At 40.0% G+C, this 22,094-nt stretch overlaps 1 long non-coding RNA gene across 1 annotated transcript in view; it reads left to right on the top strand.

The window, feature by feature from the left end:
* Positions 1 to 22,094, top strand: part of LOC144245987 (uncharacterized) — a 39,886-nt gene extending 17,792 nt beyond the window's left edge. The window contains exon 2 of the long non-coding RNA XR_013339576.1: positions 21,854 to 22,094. This is a non-coding gene — a long non-coding RNA (uncharacterized LOC144245987). The remainder of the gene's footprint in view (positions 1 to 21,853) is intronic.

The following is a 22,094-nucleotide window of genomic DNA, read 5'->3' as shown; positions in this document are numbered from 1 at the left end:
GATGCACTCCCAAGTGAATCAGAAATATTATTTTTAAGCTAAATTATGCAAAATGTCCTTATATAGTTTATTATGCCATTAAAACTTTACTCCATTTCTTTGTTAGTTACAGCAGGCAAGTTTGTGATGCCCTCAGCTGTAGGATAATCTGCTTGTATTCATTTCACTGTGTTCATTTTTCTCACAAGTATGTTATTTTCATTTGAGAAAGTTTATACTTTTACTTATTTAGCTTTAGCCAGAAGTGTCAGCTTTTTCTATTTGAAGTCCCCAGTCATGCACTTCCACTGTTTTTCCTCAGACCAAAACATAAGCTTTGTAAACCTTACCACCTTCTACAGCAACAAAAACATGTTTTATTTTCCATTAAAATTACTCAGGTGCCAAGCACAACCCAACTGGCAGTCTGAAGAAACTGTCTCCCAAAAAGGTTGGTGAATATGTGCAAACATGAGCTGTTTTTCTAAAGGCACTTGCCAGAGCCCTTCTGACACACCAAGCTTAGAAAAATATTTGGCATCAAGCCTTTCTTCCAGAATTTCTCCTTTTGCAGGCAGTGGAAAATGCCTTCTTTTCATGTATTCAGATCTTCTGGGTCAGTGCGTAAGCAAAGCTTTCTATCTTTAGTTCAGCAATGGCTGGCAAGCGCACCCACTCTTTCAGCTTTTACTCACGATACCATTTCTTGTGTAGTTGGACCATTTCGGCTCCACAACTCTCCCTTAAAAGGATATTTGCTAGGGCAGGAGCTGTAGGGAGCATGAGTTCTTTTGGCTTTTTTCTTTACCCTGGGGGAAGTGGGGTCCCCTGCATCGCCAGCTTGCTACTCCTGCTGTGACAAGGAACTTACAGCATTACATAACACCAATTATATACCTCTGCATTAAAAAAACATGTGCCATGTACTTTGAACACTCCTAGTCAAAAGACTAGGAGTGAGGATTTCTGAAAGCCAAGCAGATGTGAAGACTCAGGGAGATGAAGGAAGAAAGGAACTAAGGTTACTTCTTGTGCCACTAACCTGTCACAACAATCTGACTCTAGTAATGAATGTTTCTCCTCCCATGCAGCTTTCAGGTCTTCCTGTAGACTTCCTGAATTTCATCAGTTACTTCTTATACACCATATCCCACCATGTGGGCTTTCCCTGTATTGCAAAATGTGAATTTATGAAGTAAGCATTGTACAAATTCTGAAGATCACATAAGATGGTAAATAGGGCAATAGAGCAAGCCAAGCTCATGTGAAGGCTTCTTCAACTATGCTGTCCAGGCATATCTGCCTCCCAATTCTGAATTATAACAGAATATTACTTGGGTTTATGACTCTCTCATGACAAACAGTGTTGGTCTCTGTCCAAAGCCATTGACCCGGCATGAAGCATTTCAGATTAGACTGACCAGATAAAACCCAAATAATACTTGTGATTTTTTGCTAGTTTCATCTATTGCTATTCATATTTAAGTCATTACAGAAGTAATGATGAAAATCCCCGCAGGTTTATTTCTGCAGAAACCAGAGTACAATATCATTTTTTGCTAAAATCTTTATGCAAAGCAACACCTTTCTAGCAGCTGATCACTGTTTTTCCCCATAATATCCTTATGCTGGCAGAAACAGGTGACCAAGAAATGCAAAGAAAACATAAATTGGGGATTAAGTTCCAAACATCAATTCCTTAAGCTGTTTATAACTCAAGCTACTCTAGTTCTTGTAAATCATATATGGCCATATATTCTGCATGCACTGGAGGCAGTGTGATTCCACTTCAATTAGTAGATCCTGAATATTGCCAGCATCTGTGTGTTCAAGTGATCCTGCAAATATTTAGTAAAAATCCTTGATGTTGTAATTTTCCAGTTACTACATAAATACATCAAGGTCCAATGGCTTTGCTGCATCATTACCAATTAAAAAACCAACAGCATTTCTCTGCACAGAAGGTAAATCTTAATTTAGAAGATTTAACAGTCATACCTGCTAATAAAGCTCCCTTGTCAATTAGGCTCTAAAGGATAATTTTTTTTTTTTGTAAAAAAATTTAATTGCTGAAGTTTCCCAGTCCTTAAATGCTCAACTCAAGACTGGAAGGAGGCCAGGTCTGCTAACATATGTTATGTTCCTCCACCACTGTGAGTTGCTACACAGGCAGGTAGCAAAATAGTCTAATGCAGGCAAATCCTGGATGAACACTTATTCCATGAACCTAACTTCTGGGTAGCAGCAAAAATAATTACTCAAAGTCGGAGTTATTGCTATGTGCTCTGAGTGATAATAAATCAATAAAAAGTGGGGTTTTGGTTTTTTATTTTTCTTTCACTTGTGGCTGATAATGAGGTGTAAAACGTCTTCCTGGAAGGTTTTTTTGTAGCTGTAGAGTACCATAAGAGATTGTAAGTATGGGGCCTTCCTGGTTTATGCCTGCCTTCAATTTCTAGCAGCTGTTTGTCTGCCTAAATACCTGTAAGGATTGCAATTGCACAGACTCCTTTGGTAACGTGTGCTGGTGCTAAACTATCCCTTTAGCAATGCCTGCTCTCTGATGCCCTGAAACAGGTTTGGCCCTTCAATTTGTTTGCAGGACACTGGTGACTCATCTTAAAGCATGCAGATAATACGTGCTTTTCAGGGAAGAACATACTTGGATGAACAATCTGTAAAACTGATGTTTCTTCCTTTTTCGATTAAACTGTTTGGCCAAAATAGGTACTGGCTTTGCTTTCCTGTTTAAAAAAAAAAAAGAAAACTGTTTAGGAACTCTGTGGGAACTGGTCCCACCCAGCTTGCAACCCAGCTGCTTGTCAATGACTATAATTTATCCATGGGCTAGCTTTTTTTCACAGCCCTGCAACTGTCCTCCCTTGTGTGCTTGTGCTGTCTTGCACACAGGTTGCAGCCAAGCTGCTTTGTCCCTCTCATGTGCCCAGACTCGGTGCCCTTGACCTCTGCCCAGATGTGGTGCCAGCTGTGCTCTCCTAAGGGTCTGCAGGCCTTGGATAGGTACAGACAGGATAATCTTCCCAGGCAAAAAGAAAAATTCTTTGGAATTCTTAACAGAAACATAAAATAGAGTGTAACAGAAATAAAGAGAATTTTTCCATGTGCCTGCCATTTTGTCTGGCCACAAACAGAGACTGCCTGTTTCACACAGCTTGGTTGGAGCCTGTGTTTCTCATCTGGTTCCCATAGTAGTTCCCTGTCTACCAGATCTTTAAAAAGAAAGTAATTTTTGTCCCTCTGTTTCAATTTCAGAGGCCTTTTGTTGTGCCCTGAGTGTAGAAATGTGGATTTTTGGCTTGAAACTGGAAACTAAAAAAAAAAAAAACAAAAAACCAAAGAACAAATCAACCAAAATGAAAAAACCTTGAAAGAACAACCCAAAAACATTTCCAGAAATTAAACCAGCACAACTAAAGGATGTCTGTGATTTTTGTATATAGTCTTTATACATGGACTGTTATATGACCATGCTTTACAACGATTTTATTTTAGTAAACTTACTTTTTATTTTATATGGGAGACCCAAAACTCCCAATAAGTTAAAATTCACTTAGACATTGTCACAATTGGCTTAAGTATAATTCAAGCTCCTGCAAAATACCATTTCCTTTGGAGAGTTCTCTCTGTCAATGGCAGTTAAACAAGTAATAGAACAAGTGCTTCTAATAAAATTGCTTGGGGATTCTCTCCACAGGCATTCTGAAATACTATGGGCTAGGGAATTTGGTGTTAATTCCTCTTAGAATAAGCTCGATAAAACTGTGGGCTGTTTATCAGAGCGGGAATTTCCCTCAGTGCAAATACACTTCCAGTCATCTCCCAGACAAACTGAAAGCCACAGGAGAGAGAGAGCAGTGTAGCTGGTGGGCAGAACCTGGCTTCCCTTGACCCCCAACATCCATAGGGATGGCCCAGGGTGAGTGTGCCCTGTGGCACAGAGCAGGGTCACCCCCTGTGCCACAAAGGTGGGACTTTGAGGTGGCCTTTTGATCACAGCTATTGATGCAAGGGTGGCTCACAGAGACGTGTATCTGCATTTCTCACACTTGCAGCACTTGCAGGCTAAGGAGACGTTTTGTACAAAATGGAGAGAATCGAGTGAAAGGGACTGTCTCCTGTGCAAATGGGTATGTAATGAGAGAGGAGGGAGTCACTTTTACTGAACAAGCAGCTGGGACAAGGGTGTGATGAAAGAGACTAATCCAAACCAGAGGCTTGTCTGGCAATCTTTGATCCTCCTCAGAGATCTGGTCTGTTTTCTCTGCAGATCCAAGCACCAAAGAGTTTTGTGTAAATAAAGAGCCGTTTCCATTTTTCTGGGGATCAGGAGACTGTACAGTATTTGCAGGGAGAGAAACCACTAAAAACATTGATGGTAGTGTGTGTTTGTTTAATTTAGTTTTTCCCAGTGGGGTTACAGTTTCCATTGTTTTGCGCTGCATTTAGGGTTTTTGATCTATGGCAGCTGTACAGTTTCACTCCAGCAGAGTTTTATTCAAGTATCAGATGGTACTTAAAGGATGTTTGAAATTTTGAAATCTTAGAAGTATTTTTTCCCTATATCTTAAGTTGACATTGCCATGCATATGCTTTTCCTTTCTCTTCATGAACATCCTGATGCTGTTGTATGATAGCATGTTCTGGTAATAGACTGGAATAGTAAAACCACTTTTTTTCTTTCTCCTTTCTTTCTTAGAGCAACACTCCATTAGTAAACATGGTGAGTTTCTTTACCTCAGTTGGTCCTTTCAGGCGCTTATCTATTAATATAATCAGTTATTGGGTGACATTCCCTTCAGTCAAGTTACATGTTTGCTTTTCTAAATTTAAAGCTTGGTCAGTGAGCACAAACTCGGGTAGGAATCCATCAGTCAGCAAGTTTGTTCAAGGTGTGATGTTATCAGCAATTCAGCTTCATGATTTTCCCTGTGCTGCAGTACTGTACAAGGAAAGCAAAGTAGCAGGGGAAGTGTGGCTGTTAGGGAGGATAAGAGTAGAGTGGAGATCTTCCTCATTCTCAAACAAGTGGGAATTCCTTCTGATAACATGGGATTACAGTGGATTTACAACCAAGACATTGAGTTTTACTAAATTGGTGTATCAAAGCTTTTTCTCCCCACTGTCTGCTGGTTGAGTGACGTTCTCCTCTTCTGTTTCCAATGAGAGGTTGGAAGTTGGTGCAGGACTTTGCTTGCCAAAGCTTGGAAAGTGACAGTGACTGCAAGGCTGAGGGCTAAAGGAAGGGGGCCATATGCACACCCTTTTTGTACTGTGGAGTAAGGAGGGGCTCTGTTGGGAGAGCAGAGACCTGGGAGGCACAGCACATGTTGGCAGGACGCTGCTCCTAGCTTCATACTGTTGTGTCTGAGGATGTACCTATACAATGAGGCTTCATATTAAAGCTCTGGCTAGTTATATTGGTGTGACACAGTGCTGAGGTAGTCATCCACCATCATCCATAAGGTAAATGGGGCTTGAGAGCACTCATTCTGACTAGAATTTATGCTGAGGTCTTCATCATCAAGTCTGCACAAGGAGCTCCCTGCACTTTTCTTTGGTTCCCAGGAGAGAATAATCCTTTATATCCCACTGCTTAACTCTGGAAAGTTAAATTAAATGGACAATACAAAATCAAAAGACAAAATTACATTATTGCTAAGCTGTGCCTTTAATTTCACAGTTGCATGCTGTGGCAGATTGTGACTGCACTTTTGTCCAACAACTTAGATTTAGGAGGCTAAACAGTGAGTATGTGTCCAGGGGAGCAAGGAGCTAGAGGTCAATGGCATTGATGTCAGATTTACTTTGCCTGTGTATGAGAATTAATTAGGCTTCACACAGGCAGAAAAATGAAGGGTGAATGAACTGGTGAATGAAACCAGAATGAAAGGCAACACATTTTGCATATTTACTCATGCTGCAAATCTGATTGAGGAAAAGACAGACCACATTCTCTCCTCTTTGAACCTAAGAATGGCTTAGGGACTCAGAGCAGAGATTTGTCTATTCCAGTGTCTCATTTGTGATATGAGCTAATAGCAGAGCCCTGGGTAAAATGTTTAAATACTAGAGAAGCATGAAATCTTATTTCTCTCAGTATACCCTTCCAGTTTCTGGCAGTATGCAGATGGGGTTTTTTTCAACCGGAGATTGTATTCTCATCTCAATGCTGAATATTTTGTATGGAGTTTTTCAGTGCTCAAAGTCAAAGAGCTGTCTTTGCTCTTAAGGACTAGGACACAGACTGAAGAAATGCAAAATGACCAGTTTGCCATGAGCTGGTACTTACCAACTCTGTGTTGTGGAAGTGAATTTAACTTTTTGGTGTTACTCATGACTCTCACTTCTTCAGTGTTACTCATTTTTCCTACAGATGTCAGAAAACTGGGCCTTTTTAGTATATTGTTTAACAGGCAATGCCTGCACACACAGCAAAAGCTTTAAATTTAGCATATGTGGTTTTCTAGTCAGAAGCTATTAACCTCCACCTGCTAACAATAATTTTTTTTCTCAAACTAACTTAAAATTAAAAGGTCCTGAAGATTGCCAGTGAAATCTGTTATTGGTATGAAATGAGAATGAAGCACACTTTGCATCACTACCTAAATGGCAGCTTCTGGTACTTCAGGTTCTTCTCCTGGCCAAGGATGCAATGAAGCAAAAATCTGCAAAGGAAACAACTCTTTATATGTATAACCAGAGAATTGGATATGCATGTACAAGACTTCTTACCAGAAACAGATTTGCTTAGTTATTTACCCTTCCTAAACTAATTTTGGTGGAATACTTAATTCTATCAAGCCAAATACAAGGAGAAGCAACGCTTTATACTCCTTAATTATGAAAACTTTCATTTTGGCTGTATGTTATACATAGTTATGTGTGTGCCCAGAAAGAAAAAAATCAGATAAATAGATAATGCCCCCAAAACCTTTCCTCTCCATCCCCCCCCACCCCATCCCCACCTCCACATGGGTCTTTTCCAGGTGACTCTTCAGGTGACTCTAAGGGGACTACTTGTACACTATCATTATTATGGCACATGAGCAAATTCCTAGACATTGCCTTTCAAATCAGGTTGCATGATTAGATTCCAGTAAAAATCCTCAGTCTCTGTATTAGCATGAGTTCTGTTCAGGTTTGAAATATAATTTTGTCCTTTGTAGAAAAGCAGACTTTTCAGAAGAAATGTAATGCTATGAATATGCTATGTAGAAAAGCAGACTTTTCAGAAGAAATGTAATGCTATGAATATGCTATGTAGAAAAGCAGACTTTTCAGAAGAAATGTAATGCTATGAATATGCTATGTAAATCTAATGATTTAGACTCACTATTTTAGTAAATCAGAAAAAAAAATTGGCAGTTTTCTCTCTTTGGTAATCCTTTCTTGGAAAAAAAGTAAGCTTCTTAATAAATCTCAGTAGTCATGGATGGAAATTCACCAATGGCAACAGTGTTACTGACCTTTCCAAAGTGCTAGATTTAATTAGAGATTCATTAATACAACTGTGTATAGGTTAGTCAAGTCAGCTCTTTTCCATGTTTATGTGGAGGAGATTCCCAGCTCCTTTTAGACTGGACTGGTTGTTCACTGTAAAGGACATGTGTGTATTTCTGTCAGCAGTGTGCAGTGCACTGAGCCCACTCAGACACTGGGACCAGTTTAAGTGTAGCTGTGTGGAGATGAGCAGAGGCCTTACCCCCTGCTTTTACCCTCCCTTCTTGGCAGGCTGCTCTGCAGCTTGACCCTGCCCAGCATGTGCACAAGCTTGCATCAAGCCAGCTCAGCCACCTCTACATGCCATGCAGCTGTAGTGCAGACACAAAGTGCAGTTTAGTGGTGGTGCCTGGTCCTTTGCTTATGTGCTCATTCAATCAACCCACTGAGGGAGCACCTTGCACCACAGAAAACATGAGTTTTCCCTGTGTACTTGGCTGCTTTCCTCTGTGCTTTCAGTGTCATGCTACAAGCAGTTGTAGTTTTCTCCAGCTATATTATTAGAGCAGTTCAGCTGTGGAAACATGACTACAACATTTAGGAAGTCTTGGTAGCTTCAATCTTATGGTGGACTTTTATCTTTCCATGTAAAGGGGAGTGTTGAGTTGCAATCATGGAAGAATATCTAATTTTACATCAAACAGAGGTGTAATTCAAACCCTTAGTTGCATTAACATATTTATTATGAGCACTTACCTATGAAATTGCTTATGGTACCTTTTCTGTATGTTTTTCCCCTTAGTAACACTATTTGAAGCTGTAAGAATACATATATTTCTCATACTTAAAAATACTGGCTGGAGGATACACCCACACACCCTAGTGCCTACAGATTAATATTTCCACAGAGGTTTATTTAATGCTACAGATACAAAAACATAATTTGTTAAGGGCTAACAAAATTGATAAAGTACTTTAAATAAAATGCTTTTGCTCAATTATTTCTTTCATCTGTTCAAAGCACACAACTCTGGTGCTTTGACAGACATTTTCTTGCTACTGAAACTCTTCATGTGTCCATGTTAGAGAGGCTGTATAAATGTATATAAAGGTACTTACTGATGTAAATATAATGCTCAGAATGGTAATGAGGAAGTCAATTTGACACCTTGTTCCCCAGAAGACCATATTCTTAAAAGTTTAAGCATGCAAGTTCAAAAATTCTCTGAAGCTTCTCACCACAATTTGTGGCAAGTCAACTGTGTGAATGTTGTATATACAGTGTAGATCCCTGTGAGCCATTCAGCCTCCCTGGATTCTCTTTAAACACTATGAAGCACTAATTTCGGTCTTCCTAGCTTCTTTCTTGAAGGCTTTGATTAGTGAACTAATTAAATCTGTTGATATTTGGAATATAATTTTTCAGAAGGGGTATTAGACAAAACTCCATTAGCAGGGTATCTTATTTCTGAAATAGGCTAAGCAGAGAGGTGCTGAAATCTGCTCACTTGAAACTTTTCAAAGCTTGGCCAAGTCTTGTCTCTGCTGAAATATTGCCTTTCTTTCCACTTTCTAAATGTAAAGCTTGGTCAGTGAGCACAGGTGTTTTCTATTTTTCTATGCAAAATACTCTGCTTTTCCCTTGATGGGTATACCATAATTTTTGACCTTTCATGTAGTTTAAGACCAGACTTGACCAGAGCAAAAATTGAGTCTAACCATCTGCATTACACAGACTACAGAATTTTACCAGGATTTCCTGCTGAAAGCTGTCTTGTAGTCAACTGGCAGTGTGCACTGTCAAGAAGAAATTCAGTCTGTCTTTGAGAGTTGTGTGTGGTAGTGCATATTCTAGTAATGTGGAAGGTTGACCCACTAGAGAATTATCCTTACAGCTGCTAATCTGAAGTTTGTCACCAGAAGTTTTCAACTTTTATGCATTGGTTTCTCTGGTAGCTGATAAAATCTTCCTCTGCAATGTTTACCGTCCAAGTTAAGACATTGTTTAGTATATTTAATTTCATTAATTCCTCTTTATGGGAATTTTTTTCTGTATTACTTTAAGGTGAATACAAGATCCAGCACTCTGTTATGATTTGTATTGATGCAAGTCTGCAGAAGGTTAGTTAAGGGACATTGCTTCTATCTGCTGCTGTGTTATGGAGCAGTAAAGCAGAATTCTTGAACAATTATTTACATACCTATGTATTTTTAAACTGCTGTGGCCTCAGAAAGGACTTAAGGGTACATTCTTTGGAAAAAGTCAGTGTAGTTCATTCTCTACTCACATTGAGCAAGATTAAATTGTACACCTCATCTATTGACAACCCCTTTTTAGACTAAAAATCTCTTCATAGCAGAGAGCATGACTCTCATTTCCTAATGAAATCACTTTCTGCTCCTTCAGGTGCCATCAGATAAGAGGTGCAGTTTGCTGAGAAAAATCTTCTGAAAACAATTACAGAATTGCAGAATAGTCTGAGTTGGAAGGGACCCAGAAGGATCATTAAGTTCAACTCTTAAGTGAATGGCTCATACAGGGACCAAACCCATGACGTTGGCATTGTTAGCACTGTGCTCCAACAAACTGTGCTAATCTCAGACCAGTTGTTGATTGCTATAGATTAGTAAAATGTGTGTAGTAAAAGTAGCAGAAGAGAAAGCATTCCAGAATTAAAACCATATTTTTTCATTCAAGTTTTCTCAACCCACTCAAAGTGAGAATCTATTTGTGGCCTTTCCTAATCTGCCTGGATGAAAATGTGTGTAAACATAATTCCTGGTGTGATTCCAATGGTATTACCAAACATTACCCTTTTGAGGACTACCATGGCCATATTGTTGAGGGTATCATCTCATGCATTGGTTCACTGAACATGTAATCTACAGCATGGGTCAAACCCAAGGCTGCGTTACTGGAGCTTTGCAAGATGCCACACACCAAAACAAACACTTAGACCAACAGGAATCAGCTGTGCTGTGAAAAATACTGTAATGCTGGGGAGGGGTAAGGACAAATCCAGACATGGATGTGATACCTTCAGCGAAGGGGTGGGAGCTACATACCAGTGTTGTGTTGCTGTATCATGATGGAAAAATGAAAGCTCAATGATTCCTCTTTTTCATTGGTTAAGTGTACTATCATTTGATACCCTGATGGAGAGCTTTCTGCAGGGAAGAGCTGAGCCCTGTGAAACCTCAAAGCACTTTCTTTCCATTATGGGCATCTCATTTAAGTTCTTATTAAACTCATCTTTTTCTAATTTTGAAATTCACCTCCAGACATTTGCTTTTGCTCCAAACACAATATTAGCTGTAGATGTTTGTCTATGTGGTATGGGTTGTTTCATTGTTTGTTGTTGTTTGGTCATCCTTTTCTACTGGCAGGTATTAATTAAATATTTTTATCCTTCTTCAGCTATAAAATAGCTTGCTAATCATCAGACTAATGTTCTTGAATTCTAGGTTTAATTGAGGTTTACTAGTGAAAAAGACATATATTTAGGTGCATTGGAAGTAATGGGTTCTTTTTGTAACTTTTGTTTACATACAATGATCCATAAGCTGTATAAATCTTCTGGCACTGAAGACAAATTTAGTTGAAGCAAATTCATTTCAGTATTATTTCTTAATCCACCAGAACATGCTTCCCTCTTCCTAGAGTAAAACTCTTTTCAAGTCAGTTGCTTGAAATGTTTGAAGTGACAAACTGCAGATAGTTAACTGAGCATTTGTTTGAGTTCATGCTTATTACAGCAGTGTTCTGGAAAGTGTTTGTGTTTAGGCTTTTAATAAACTCCCTCTAGAGATCAATTACCATGATTTGTCTAGTTACTAGGGATAAGAGGTTTTGGGGGGGTTGTTGTTGAAATGTTTTGTTAAAGTGCAAGAGTCTTGAATGTTTTTATTCAGGCAGACTAAAAAGCAAATAAGAAGCAGAACACAGAACCTCCAAGGAAAAATTTTAATTGAAATGGTAAAAGGACTCTGCAACATTGCCAGGTCTTGTAGGACAATTTTGTATGTGTGCTTTAGGCTTGTTCACAGGTAGCCCAGAATGTAGGTCAGCAGGGGAAGACGTGTAAGAAGGAGGATAAGCAGTGATAATACTCTTGACAAAGTTTTCTCACTATAAGGTTTCAGTATAATCAAAACCAGTTTAGCATTTGAGGAAAAGCACCATGAAATGGAGTAATGGAATTAGCTTTTATGTTTTTCCAGGAACCTAAACCACATTTCCTGTCACAACTGTATATTATTAATACAAGGCATCTGCTAAATTGGAGCTGCCCTAAAATGTGCACACATGTAATACGTCTGGTTCAAATAATTTGCAATAAAAAAACTAAAGCAAGATGCTGCCTCAACCCATCATAAAAAAGAGTATGATTTGGAATACTGCAAGTTTTCAGCATGGTCTCACAGACAGATAATATAATTCTGTTAATTTTGCTCTTACAAGACTGTTACTGTCTGCATTTTTATGTCTTGCTTCCCTTTCATTTTGTATTCTGTGGTTGCAGCAATTAGTTTCCAGTCACAGAGGGAAAAGATCAGCTATCTCGAAACTCCCTCTGTTTCCCAGCCCCCTATCATATAGAACTAGGTGTAGAAAGTTGTTTGTTGTTTGATTTTTGGTGGTGATGACACATGTCATCTTTTCTCATGTTGTAACCACAGGCTTAATGCAAAGGGCACAAAATCTGCTAATGAAATGGAATCATCTCAGGAATATAATGTCCAGAATATGATCTCTCAGAGGACTAATGTCCTATGCACAGATTTTTCCACATTAATACCCATCCTGAAAAAAATCTATTACTACATTTTACTACATTTCCTTATAGATTGCTTCAACATATACTAAGGATGACTGAGACTTCTCTGAGAGCCAGTCAAGCCTTCCTGGAAGTCTGGCATCAAGTCCTGGGTTGTGAATCATGACAAGATGACTCAGAAGTTCTTGTGTAGTTTCTCTAGCCTCTCCCAAAAGGCTCTGGATGGTGTCACAGGTATCTGTCCCTTTGTGCTGCTTCTGTCACATTAGTCTTTAGTATGTGCAACAGTGGGAGAATGTATGTGAAATCCCACTTGGTAATGTTAGATGGCTTCCCAGAGCCTCGCAGATCGGCATAAACTTCAGCCAAACACGGCTGTAAGCTGAGATAACCTGCGAGCTCTGGCATGGTCATCAGCTCCCTTGCACAGCTGGTCAGCTGGCTTTCCAGCCCTCATGTCCCTTCCTGCTATAAAAAGGGGAGCCAGGAAGGATTCTTTTTGATAGATTCCCAGACAAAAACAAAGCACAAATGCAGCAATATTGTATCTGAGAACCGTTTATTGATAGAGGGTAAGTGTTCCTATTGGCACCATTTCTTGCTGATACCAACCTAAACTTCTTTCTCTCATGCCTGTGGTGCGAGAAGTGCTTGACCACCTTAGCCTTGGTCTTTTCTCTGTCCCTTCTAAACAGCTTCAACTATTTCCACAAAGACAGGAAAAAATTGTGCCAAGAAAAAAATCCCCCCCAACACTTCAAAAGAATTGTTCTTTTTGAAAAATGAAAACATACTAAAACAATGTACTAGTCTTAAAGCAAACCAGTGTGAGACCCCATGTCAGAACTACAATTTAACAGGAAGATTAAGATAAAGGCAATAACACAGAAACACTGGCTTAAACTGATAGAGTCAGGATACAACCTGACACCCAGGAGATCAGGGGGGTGGTAGCAGCCTGATTAAAATGGTGGCTGCAGTCCTGTGGAAATCATAGATGTGGTTGTGTCAAAGCAGTGATACCATAGAAGGGTCTGTCTTCCTCTGAAGGTCCAGTGGTGCTTATGTAGCTCTTGTCCTCTGGGAGCCTGGTAGGAAAGGCTGATTGTGGTGTTCCAAATGCCAGATTATGTCCAGGTAGGAATGCTTTGTTTCTCCCCCTGGGGCAAGTATTTCACAATGGGATTATGTAATTTTATGAGTCATGCAGTGAGATTCAACGCCCATTAGCAGAAGATCCCAGAGGGGATCCCCTCATCAGGGATGAGTCCATGGAAGAGAGAAAGAACACTGCCCCACCTGATTTTAACAACTTATGAAGATGGTGATAGAACACATACTTTTGGTTACTTACATTGTAACCTAAGACAAACAAGCAGTTTGCAAAGCCTCTCTTCTGCCCTTTTAATTATTGAGCTTCATCTTTTTTCATCCTTGGTCTGTTGTGATCCTTTGGATGTGTTATACCTAATTTAGGGGATTCCATGATTAAAAGGACAAAAGTCTTAGCTAGTTCAAGTCTGCAGTGCTTTGCAGGTTTACACCAGGGAGCATCTGAATTTGATTGTGCTAAAAACCCTTCTACAGTGTAATCAAGTGACAGTTCATATCTGAGGGAGTAACCTGCCACTCCAGCTGTACAGCTGGTTTGAACCCTGAATATTTTGACTCTAAAAGAACAATAATATTTTGTAACTTTTTTTTAGAAGCAGATTGGAGGCTCTGGAAGCTAGGCTGGGTGTTTTAAGGTTGGGACATCTACCAGGATAAAGATTTTGCCATTAGGGTTAATTAATAATTTCCTTGGTTGATGAACTAAAACCAAATCCTGCTCATCCAGCTCAGATTGTGTAAAAAGAAAATAATGTTTGGAACTTACTCTCCCATGGGGTTAATTATTCTTTATATTTCACCCATCACATTATAAACCTTTTAAGAGAAAAGAAAGAAAAAAATGCCTTTTTAAGAATTTAATGAGAACATTTCAACTGACAAGTTGCTCTTCCTTTGAAGAGGCTTATATCCAATGATGGAAATTGTAAAGAATAAATAAAAAAGCTTAGTACAGAGTGATTTACTTAAAATTACACTGTGAAAGAGTTTTTCATAATAACTAAAAAAAATTCAAAATGTTTGTGATGAAAACACTATTGAAATTGCAACCCGCTTGCTCACCTGGTGGTATTTTCATGTTCTTACTTAATGATCACACTTCTGAGTTTCATTATTGCAAGGCTGCCTGGCAGAGTTGGGCTGTAGCATTGACTCTTTCCTCAAAGACAGAAGTCTCAGTTGAGCAAATCCATTCTATACAGCAATGAAATTAGACAAATTTGAATATGCTCTCAAGTTCTATTAATTCAAATTGTTTTCTAGCCTGGAGACTAGAGGGTTCCTAGTAGCTACCATACTTTTGCTCTCATTTTTTTGCAGTAGGACCAGGTATTTTGGGCACAGTGCCTGTGTGTCCGGGTGAAATTGGATGTGAATCCTCTCCTCAGTAGCTGTGTACACACAGTTCTGGTTTCCCTGTGAGAGCAGTGTGTATTGATATCCATGGGAGAATGGAGCTTGGATATATGAGAATTATCTCTTATACAGGGCAAAGCAAAGTCAAACACCTTCAAAAACAAATTGTTCTGGTACCATGCCAATTCAAACATGAACTCCCTTAGAAGGTAGATATGGCCAAATGAGGGTCATGTGGACCATTATGAACCTGGACTTTTTCTCTCCAGGAGTAACTTCATCATTCCTGCAACCACATCATACAAGTGTTTTTGATGAAATGTACCCCTTGGCTGCCAGGTGAAGAAATAACTTCTCCTTAGTTAAGGCCTGTCTGTCCAGATGAAGAAAAGCAGATCCATACTTAGTAGATCTATTTATATGTATGAAACACTGTCATTTAGAGCTGTATGATGTTCCTATCTGAATACATGGAAAAAAACTTCCCTCTGATAACTAGAAAAATCTTAGCTGGGAAATAATTAATCTGGAGAAATATAGTTTGAAGCAGGGAATAGTTATGTTCTTCGCCTACTTGCCTGCTGAAGTGTTACTGAGGGGCAGAAAATGCTTCCGGAGGAATTAATGTCCAGTTTTGGTAGTACTTTGGTTATAGACTTTTAACAGTTATATGAAGACAGGTGTAAGACTAAAAGGTGATTGTACCAGTTTGACTGAAGTCCCCTGAGCAACCTGTCCATGTTTTAAACAAGCTTCCTCACCTTGTGCCACAGCTCACGGTACTCTCCCTTAGCTGTATCATTTCTCTGTAGCTCATTCTACTCCCAGTCTTGCAGTTTGTCTCTGTGGGTACCAGGTCTCTGGATCCACAGACTTGCTGAATCCTCTGCGAGTTCTACATTACAGCTAGTCTACATTATGCTCAAAACAGGAACCATTGCTTTTCTTTTTCATCTACATCCCTTTTTAGGCTTACTTTTCGTATGATTTTCTAATACAGCTATTATCTGGTGTTGGAAAGATACTGCTAATGCTAGAAAAGTTATTGCAAGGGCATAATGGCAGGTACCATGATTCCTCATTGTACACTTTTTGAATCTAGTCCAGCCCTGGTGATAGGGATCTTGCCAGCAGAGACAAGCTGCTGTTAGGGTTGGGGGTCAGAGAGCTGCAGAGCCTACAACTCCAGGGACACTGTCCCTTGCAAAAGGCATTGCATGGGCATCACAGCAGGGTGCCAACATTGCTGTCTCCTCACTCCTTATTCTGGGCCATCTATGGAAATGAGGACCTCTGCCACAGTGCCAAGCTGTCATTTGGGTTAGGACTGAGAGAGTAAAAGAGCCTACAGCTCCAGGCACACTGCAGCTGGAAATGGCATGCCAAGGTGATGCAGTCAGGGCCCCAGCTTTGCTGCTCTGACATAATTCTAATCTGAACCACCCTTGGTGATGTGGACCACAGTCCCAGCAATAAGATGCCATCAGGCTTAGAGATAGAGTTGAGAGAGGAACAGAGCCTAGAGCTCCAGGGACACTGGGGCTGGAAAACATGTACCAACAGAATCATGGCAGGGTCACAACATTGCTGCCCCCACGCACATAAGATTAAGACCATGCAAGTGGATGGGCACCATAAATTGCAGGCCCAAGCTTGATTACCAGTTAGGGCAAAAAAACCCCAAAAATTCTGAAAAGAAGTGAAAACAAATGGAAAAGAATGAAGTAAAGAGCAGTGAAATAAACTGAAACTTAATGATACTAACTGTAATATGCAGATTTCATCTAGTTTCATGAAGTGTTGAGATTTCACTTTGTAAAAGGAAATGAAATGAGAAATCATGGAATGAAAGAGAAAGAAAGGAAATATAATGAAAGGAAATGAAATTGAAAACTATAAAATTACTTATGAAAAGGAAAATTACTGAAATGCAATAGAATGAAGTGCAGTGAAAGGAGCTGAAATTTAATGAAATGATACTCATTAAAATCTTGAGATTTCATTCCCCTTCATAAAATGAAGCATTTTCATTTCATGAAAGGAAATTATACACTGAGATTTCAATTTTCTAATAATTTCAAAAAGTATATTATTTTACAAATTTTCTTTCATTTTTCTGCACTTCATTTTATTCCAATCCATTCTAAATGTCATGAAATTAAATGAAATCTTGTGAATTCAATGAGGATAAATTGGCCAAGGTTTGATTAATTTCCCTGCATTTCATGTCATCCCATTGGCTATTTATTGTTTTCAAATTGGTGCAGAATTTTTTTTTTATCGATTTCAACTCATCAATTTATTCTCCCATCTTTTTGTTTGACTTTCTTCCCTGCCTTCAAGATTTCTTTGAGTATCATTTTGGAAACTTTTGGTCCTTTTAACTACATCTCATCCCATCCATATCCTTTGGTTGTAGTCTGTCCATTTGCAAATTTTCTTTTATTTTCCAATTGCGTCTTACTTGGTCATATCTCCTTCCAGGCATGTTTGTTTGAGTTTTTTTTTTATTATTTTAAGATTTCATTTCCTTTCATGAAATGGGTATTTCTTTTCATGAAAGGAAATTAAATCTTGCGAATTCAATGATGATCAATTGGACAAGGTTTGGTTCATTTCCCTGCACTTTGTGTCATTCCACTGCGTTTTTACTGTTTTCACTTTGGTGCAGGATTTTTTTTAAGCATTTCAGTTCATCTATTTTTTCTCCTGTCTTTTTGATGGACTTTGTTCACTGATTTCAATGAGTATAATTCTGGCAAGTTTTGGTCCTTTTTACTGCATCTAATATCATTAACTCCCTTGAATTCTTGCATAACTTTGGATAAGTTCTAAGGGGTATTGCGAGAAAAAACCCCACATTTGTATTTAATAGCTGAGTACTTAAAAACTGAGACTCAAACACATGAGCTATCATTCAGACACAATTAAGGTAGCACAGTTAAACTTCACCCTAGGTATGGCCCCCATATGCAAGTGGTCTCTGCATCCATGGTGAGAGCAAGAATGTCAAACTTCTCTTACAACAGTCATTTTGTGGGAGGGAAGAAATTCCTTAAAAGACTTTGAGCAGGAGCTGTGGTTGTCAGGGTTTTAGTTAAGAAAAGCAGGTAGAGTATTGATGCCTCTGAGATGTTCAGCATTAATCCAACATTGAGCTGCTTAGTTACAATAGTGTAGTAATTTACTATACTTTCTGCAAAAGCAATTTTATGAATTCCTGATGAAAAGAGTGAAGTGAATTTTCCAGCCTCAGAGCATGAAGCAGGTCCTCAAAGTTATAAGGGACTCATTAAGCGTGCACAGAAACAGTAACTTTGCAAATTGTAAGGCTCTCCACATAAACACTATCTACATAAATATGGCTAAAGGTGATGAGTTAAAAAATGATTGGCACTTCACAACAAGCCCATTTCAGGGCTGGGAGTCAGAGGAGAGAGGAGCCTGTGAAGATGGGACTCTGTAATGCTGCCAGCTTAGTGTAATGTCTGCTTTTCATTAAGCCAAGCCAAACAAGACAAAAGGGTAAACTTGCACATTGTCCCCCTTGAGTCCATAACTCTGGGCTTGAGATCTCCAGACAGAGGGTTCACATTAACCTCAGTTGTGCCATATTTAACTTGGCTATTGGAAGACACACTTAGCTCTCTTTGTACATAATGTACCTTTCATATATTTCCATCTTCCAGTTTTAATACTGCTGATTTGCTACATTAATTTTTCTAGTCATACTGGTGATTTCTCCAAAATAGACATAGCTTAGCCTCCTATCTGCTGCTGAACTTCTAACCTGCAAACTCTCAGTGGGTGCTAATTGTGTCCCATCATTCAGATGCTGCTTGCAGGGGACATTGCTGTGTGATTTCCAGAGGGTGAATGAAAAAAAGAGCCTTGAGTCAATGCTGTGAGATCTCAGCCTGGGAGAGAAAGCTCTAGGGCATGTAATCCCCATGGGGGCTTTATATTTAAAAATAAAACCAGTGACAAGCCCTATGCTTTAGCCTGCTTGAGAAATCCACTGCTGGGTTAATATATACTCATTTTTATTTCTTAACTCAATGTGAAATCAACGACAATTGCAAAAAATAGTTTCCTTAAAAACATTATATTTGCTTTGTTTTCCCAGCTGCAAAATGCCTCATTTTCCCACTTCATTGCCTTTTACGGCCCCCACCTTGCTTTTTCTCTGTGGCCATGATGAGGGCCTAGAAATAACTCGGCTCTACTCAGCCCTCATGAAGCCTCTTCTGGAGTGCCGTGTCCAGTTCTTGGTGCCTCAGTACAAGGGAGACAGGGAGCTACTGGAGTGGGGCTAGAGGAGGGCAGCAAAGATCATTAAGGGACAGGAGCATCGCTTATGAAGAATGGCTGGAGGAACTGGGTCTGTTAGACTTGGGAAGAGAAGGCCATGAGGGGACCTCATCAGTGTCTGGAGTGGGGGTGTCAAGAAGATGGACCAGGCTCTGCTCAGTGGTGCCAGGCAATAGGACAAGGACAATTGCAGAAACTGATGCACAGGAGGTTCCACTTGAATATTAAGAAGAATTTCTTTGCTTTGCAGGCAACAAAGCACTGGAACAGATTGTCCAGAGAGGTTATGGAGTCTCCCTCACTGGAGGTGTTCAAGAGCTGTCTGTGTGCAATCCTGTGTAATGTGCTTGAGCAGGGAGGTTGGACCAGATGACCCACTGTGGTGCCTTCCAACCTTAGCCAGTCTGTGATTACTTAATAAAGAGTTTTTGAAAAGCTCACCTTGCATAGAAAGGCAAAAGTAAGGGCCTCTTTAAAAGGCCTCCTGTTACCTCTGTCCTTTTTAATTCTGGATTTTTTTGCTTAAGTTCCTGATAACCACATCTCAACTTGCCACATAAGAAATGGAGACTTTGACCAAATGGCATTTTAACTTTACAGTCAAAACACAACCCCTTCAACTCAGGTGCTATGCCAGCTTCAGAAGTGATAGAAGTTGAAAAAGGGGACGTGAACATCTAATAGGGACAGACTCTCTGCTAATGATGCCTGACCCAATCTGCAAAAGATGTCTGATCCTCTCTTCATGGATGCAGGGGGGAGGACACTCTGCAGCCATTCTGGAAATGAGTAAGCACAGTGCAAACCTTCAAACAGAAGTGATGCTCCTGATTTGTACCAAGAAAACACCTCTACCATCACAAATCCTCATTCTGCCTAAGGCTGATTGTTAATTTTAGCCTCAGAGAAAGCTGCCATGCTTTGAAGGGGCTGCCAGGCCTGTGTAGCTGCTGAGACACACATAATGCCTGTTACCTCATTACTGCTCAAATGACAAATAGGTCTTTCTGCTGCCATTTTTCTAGAGCTTTTGCTCCCAGATTCCACTGCTGTCTGTCAGGGACTGTAGGAATAGCAGAACTTGCTTTTCATTTATGCCATCTAAAACTGTGAGGGCCGTGTCAATGCATAGGTATTTGTGCTAGTGATTTTCAGCAGCTTAGTTTACAGCTACTCTTGCAGACTCATTCACTGAGACGTTGTATTATAATGTTGTATTATATAAAATACCATGAATAAGAGTGGGAAAAAATAATCTAATGTAGAATTCCAAACAGTGAGGTCTTCCAGCTGAGGCTGTTGTCAAGTTTGTCAGTGTTCCTGTCAGTGACCCTTGTGGAAGGGTAACTGATCACCTGGTCCATACAGGGCTTTTGAATGTCACCACGTAACTAGTGATAAAGATGTCCTTTTCAGAGTAACCTGATGTAAAATCTGTGCCTTGTTGTACCTATTCCCTTTTTGCAGCTGGCATACTGCTGGTGTTATGCAGCCATCTAGAGGGCCTGAAACCACAAAACTGCAGGAAAACAAACTGCTGACCCTTAGTGCTGTAACTCAGCTGCAGTGCTTTGGAAATGTTTTTACAAGTTCAGGATTGCTGTTTCGGTGTGGTTATGCAGTCTTTGGTGTTGTCAGGTGTGGTTTTTTTTTTTTTTTGTTTTTTTGTTTTTTTTTTTTTTCTGGGGGCAGGGAAGGTACTAATTAACCTGATGAGGACAAAAGCTTGGGAGAGCACTGTCAGCAGAGAATAGCATCTGGGCATCATAGAGGAGAACATCCCTAACCCTGAAATTTTACAGCAGTTCCACAGATTAAATGGAATTCATACATGTAGGGGCTTTCACAACTGACAGCATAAACTGAAGGTGAATCATTCCCTGGCAAAGAGAGGCAGAAAGAAAAAATAGAGGAAAAGGCAAAAATAATTCAAGACTATCATAGGCTCTAATGGAAAAATACAATTATTGGAGATTTTAGAAGATTTGTGTCTGATTCAGATAGGGCAGACAACTCCTTGTACTGATGAGACTGATAACTGACTGGAGCAGAGTGGCTGGAAAATGGCCCAGTGGAAAAGGATCCAGGGGTGCTGGTTGAGAGCCAGCTGAACTTGAGCCAGCGTGTGGCCAGGTGGTCAAGAGGGCCAATGGCATTCTGGCTTGTACCAGCAATAGTGTGGCCAGCAGGATTAGGGCAGAGATTGTCCTGCACTGGGCAATGGTGAGGCCACACCTTGAGTGCTGTGTCCAGTTCTTAGCCCCTCACTACAAGTAAAATGTTGAGGCAGTGGAGCATGTTCAGAGAAGGGCAATGGAGCTTGTGAAAAGTCTGGACAATGAGTCCTGTCAGGAGCAGCAGAGTGAGGTGGAGGTGTCTATCCTGGAAAGATGATGCTCAAGGGGACCGTATCACCCTCTTCAACTGATTGAAATCATCACCCTGATTTAAATGTTTCAACTGTCTGAAAGGAGGGTGTAGCCAGGTAGTGGTCAGTCTCTTCTGCCAGGCAGCTCTTGACAGGACAAGAGGACTGTCCTAGGGTGATGTTATGGTGTTTGTATCTCCAATTGTGTGTTCTGTTTGTGTTTGATATTATGTTCTGTGCTTTCAGAACTGACTGAAAGTGAAGGTTTGTTTTGTCTTGTTATCAGCTGGTTCACCTCCCCCCATGGTCTGCTGTCTAGAAGAGGCTGGTGCTGGCTGGCTTGCTTTTGCTTGCTTGCTTGGCTTGCTGGCTTTGCTTGCTTGCTTCTGCTTTTGCCTTTGCTTCCTAGTTAGTTTAGCTAAGCAGTCCTATTCTTTCCTTGAACTGTTTCCTTTCCTTTTCCTGAATACCAACCAACCTGTTCCAGACTGGGACCTGGAAACACCGAGGAACACCCAGAGCCTGCATTTTGTGATCTGCAGCAGCCATCCCCAGTGCCCAGAGCAATCCCCAATACCCAGACCCGGGCGACCACTCCCAGGAGAGACTTTCTGGATTTGTTCATCTCTTCAGAGTGGTGAAAGAGTTTTGCTGTCATCTGGTGTTGTTAATTTTTTTTTGGTGCTGGGGAGTGCTTTGTTTGTTAAATAAACAGGTTCTTTTCCACT

Source organism: Lonchura striata, chromosome 3 (assembly GCF_046129695.1).
Source record: "Lonchura striata isolate bLonStr1 chromosome 3, bLonStr1.mat, whole genome shotgun sequence".
In the NCBI taxonomy this organism is placed as follows: domain Eukaryota; kingdom Metazoa; phylum Chordata; class Aves; order Passeriformes; family Estrildidae; genus Lonchura; species Lonchura striata.
The sequence above is the reverse complement of the archived record's forward strand: the minus strand, read 5'-3'. Positions and strand labels throughout refer to the sequence as shown.